This window comes from Rhineura floridana, chromosome 14, assembly GCF_030035675.1.
Source record: "Rhineura floridana isolate rRhiFlo1 chromosome 14, rRhiFlo1.hap2, whole genome shotgun sequence".
Lineage (NCBI taxonomy): Eukaryota > Metazoa > Chordata > Lepidosauria > Squamata > Rhineuridae > Rhineura > Rhineura floridana.
In genome coordinates, this window is record NC_084493.1 from 12,487,409 (window position 1) to 12,491,873 (window position 4,465).

The window sequence follows — 4,465 nt, forward strand, 5'->3', positions numbered from 1 at the left end:
CATCTAATGATGTTGACTGGTAGGAGATTGGCTGCCTGCATGCCAAATTTAAAGCACATTTCCCCTCTCCCAAAGAATCCTAGCCACTGTAATTTGTTAAGGGTGCTGGGAATTGTAGCTCTGCGATGGGTGAACTACAGTTCCCAGGAATCTTTGGGTGGGGGAAATGTGTTTTAAATGTGTACACAGCCATAGATAAACTATGGAATTTGCTTCCACAAAATGTGGCGACAGCACTCATCGCTAACTTGGACGGCTTTAAAAGGGTATTAGGCAGATTTATATGAAATATAAGGCTATCGATGGCTATGAGCCGTAGTGGCTATATGGCACCTCCAGGATCAGAAGCAGCAAGACTCTGAGCACCACCCATTGGGGAAGAACAGCAGGAAAGATCTCTTGCTTCCCTTTTTCCTTCCCAAAGATACCCGGTTAGCCCCTGTGACAAACAGGATGCTGAACTACATAGGCTTTTGGTGTGATCCAGCAGGGCTGCTCTTACGTTATCTTGACAGAATTTAAAAAACAAACATGAACATTCAAACATTAAATTTGCCCTGTTTGTAACATCTAGCTGTATTATAAATCCTGCACTATTTCCCCCAGAATTTTTTCCCAACCTTGGAAAGTGAAATGTGATTCTGTGCATGCAAAGTCAACATTCCCACAGACCTTGTGTCCAAACTCAGTTGTTTTGTAGTCATGTGTACACGTGCACAAGTTCTTTAACTCTCTTATTGTTCTCTCTTATTGTTAACTCAGTAACTCTCATGAAACTCTTAACTAGTTGCAATGAATTACATTACTTCGAGACCCTGACCAAGTAGCCTCTTGTTTAGTTAGTAAATATCTTCTCTATTGGAGTCAATTCTCTTGGAGGCCCTCCAGATGAGCTATTTATTGAGTATTCATCCTGATTTGCTTGCACAAAGCTTATACAGAGGTTAAATTGCATCTGGTCTTTATTGAGCATTCATTATGATTTGTTTTGGGGGAGATTAGGAGACAATGAGCTTTCATCCTGATTTGCTTGTGGGTAGTTTATACATCTTCCTGTTAATCTTTCATTCATTCCACACATTCAGATTAATTTCCCTGCCAAGTTCCTAACCACGAAATGTCAATTTCTTTTTTTAAGTGGATTTGTTGCGCTAGTGCGACAGAATGCTTTAATCCACTCTAGTTGGTATGCATTTGAATCCCTCCAACAATAGTCTGGAGGTGCCCCCTTTTGCAAACGTTTATGCTAGTTTTATTGTTCCGAATCAGATTTAAACATCTTTTTTTTCACAGATGTATTTGTCCTGTTTTCAGGGCATTTTAGTGCAAATTTCTCCTAATAAACATGTTTCGACTAATATATACATTTTGCAAGCATGTTCCCTAGTATAATGCATTTTTGTATGTTATTTTCACTACAATATGCATCTTTATGCACATTCTGCCTTAATAAATGCATTTTTATACATATTGTTTTGTTAGAGAAGTGCAAATCTTGAAGGATAGTTGTGTCGGTTCATGTATCGGTTTAAGAAGTGCAAATTAGGTAGTTTCTCATTAAAATGCAAACAAAATCAAGCCTCTCCTCCATCCCTAACCCACAGTGAGTCACTTCTAAACAGAACCATGGGAGTCTTTTCATCACAACCCGTAATAGCCCACATGAAACAGAATATTTTTAAAATCAGTTTCTCCAAATATTTGTTGTTGTTATATGCCTTCAAGTCAATTATGACTCATGGTGACCCTATTATCTGAACAGAACCATGGGACTTTTCATCACAACCCGTAATAGCCCACATGAAACAGAATGTATGAATATTTTAAAAATCAGTTTCTCCAAAAATTTGTTGTTACATGCCTTCAAGTCGATTATGACTTATGGCAACTCTATGAATTTTTTTTTGATATATTCATGGTAAGAGGTATTCAGAGGAGGTTTGCCATTGCCTTCCTCTAAGCCTATGGCACCCGGTATTCCCAGTCAGTCTCCCATCCAAGTACTAACCAGGTCTGAACCCTGCTTAGCTTCCAAGATCAGACGAGATCGGGCATATCCACAGTAGTATGGCCGTAGGCCTCCAAAAATTACTCTTCTTTAATAAAACCATTCTAATCTATTCTACCTTCCATCATTGTTCCTGCTTTCTAGAAAATGAATTTAACAAAGCTCTGTTAAGGGGCAATCATTATGATCCCTCTGAGACTAATTTATTACGTTTTTTCCCTTTCAAACAGCATGCTATGTACAAAGGAATTTCCAGGCTGTCCTTGGAAGACACCTTTGTTCTTCACAAATAATTAGAAAATGAGTGGGAAATGGTCTGTCTCTCTGTACATTTTAAATATAGGGTTGTATACAACATGAGTCTTATTCTGAGCAGGCCCATTAAATTGAACTGACATGAGTATCTTAGGTCTATTAATTTCAATGGGTCTGAGTACTCTTAGTTGGATACAATCCACAGATTTCAGAGATCTCAGTGTAAATAAAGCCAGTGACATGCTAGAAGCGTATTTCTTAATTTATTTATTTTTTAGAACTGATGTAGTCTTATTAATATTAGACAGCATCTGGTGTTGCTGTTTAGAATAAGCAGGAAATAAGACAGCATAACCTGATACTTTCTCTATCTCATATGCCTTTAGTTATTTATTTAGCTTGACAATTTATCTACCACTTATATTAAAACATCTTAAATAAAAGCAAATAAAAAAACAAGCAAACAAACCCAGGGAATTTCTACAGTCTATAAAACACAATTAACAACTAAATACAGCGTCCTCTTTAGTATCAAAATTAACGTTACATTACACATAAAAATCAGCTGCAAAAATACAAGAAGAATTCATGATAAACATAGTAAGCAACTAAGCAAACTATCCCCTAGACATCAGGAAGTAAAATGTCGAATAACAATCCAGTAAAAAGTATAAATTCAGCCCTTTCCAATAACATGATAGGCAATTAGGCAAAGAAAATCAACTCACTACCAAAGCCCCATCAGTCAATCATACCATTAAATAACTAATACAATTAAATTCCCAGCCCCCTTTATAACAATAAACACAACTTAACATAACTACAACTGAAAATGCATATCATTCACTTCACTCCAGCGCACCTTTACATGATCAACATACTCACATCAAACACATCAATACTCTAAATCAATATACTCAAACTTACTATTCTTTGACACCTTCAAATCATCCTCTCCACACTCTGTAAGCACGGACATAATTTTGCATCCTCAGTCAACAACCCACTCACATCTCCAAATCTAGATAAATACTGGCACACAAGCAAGCACCAATAAACATACACCCCCTAAACATATTGCTCACCTCAACACCAAGGATGGGAGTCCTTGATTAATTCTTTTATTCCATTTATATCCCCCGTTTCCACCAAGGAACTCAAGGGCACCATACATGATTCACTTACTCCACCCCAACCCCATTTTATCTTCACAAGAACCTTTTGAGGTATGTTCTGCTGAGAGATCACAAGTGGGCCAAGGTCACCCACTTGAGGGATGATTTGTACCCAGGCCTCTTCCGTTGTAGCCCAAAACTCTTACAGTTGTCCCACACTGCCTCTTGCATGTGGGAATATTGGGAATCCCAGAGGATTGGATGAGGTCACATAAATCTAGTCATTGCTGAAGCTGAGTACCAAACTACACAGAATGGCATCCCTATATCCCATTAAAGCAGCAAATAGGCCTGGCACAGCCATGCCAGGGCCCACCTTCTCAATATTGTCAGGGTGAGAAGCTAGGCACAGACCTGGTTACAGATGCTCATGCTATTGTTTTCCCTTTAAAAACCGGTTTAACATCAGGACAGTAGAAGCAAATTATTGGCTTCCTGTGGTCATTGTGGTGCTATGATCTTAAATGACTTTACAATGTGAATCTGTCCATGCTCAGAGTATTTCTTTTTTTGGCAAACTGTTTGTTTTTTGCTTGCTTGGTTTTTTGCTCTAACATACCAAGAATGTGGAAGTACCTGTAAAGCATGGAATGGCAATAGTGGGGAAAAGAGACAAATGTTGCTTATGCTTCATAACTAAAATAACACACATGGTCATCTAAGGGGTTGGGAAATAAGACCATCAGTGGAGTCTGGTCTATTAGGGCGCTGTTCTTCAAACTTTGGTCCCCAGATGTTATAGAACTATAACTCCCATCATCCCCAGACAGCATGGTCAGGGATGATTTACTTGTAGTCCATCAACATCTGGAGACACAAGGTTGAAGACCAGTGCACAAGGGCCAAAGGGGCAATGCCCCACCAACCTCAATCTGCCCTCAGCCAACTCTTACCTGCCTACTTCCTTACATCCAGCCAGACCAGGGGGTGGCCCTGACCGTCAGCTTCCTCTTCCTTAGTTTCAGTTTTGCCCTTGAAGAACTTTGCAGGAGGATGGGGATAAAACTGGAACTAGCTGGCTCCTCCT

General features: G+C 39.0%; 1 pseudogene; it reads right to left on the bottom strand.

Moving 5' to 3' along the window:
- Positions 1-1,959: 1,959 nt before the first annotated feature.
- On the bottom strand, positions 1,960-2,079 carry LOC133370072 (5S ribosomal RNA; annotated as a pseudogene).
- Positions 2,080-4,465: the final 2,386 nt, after the last annotated feature.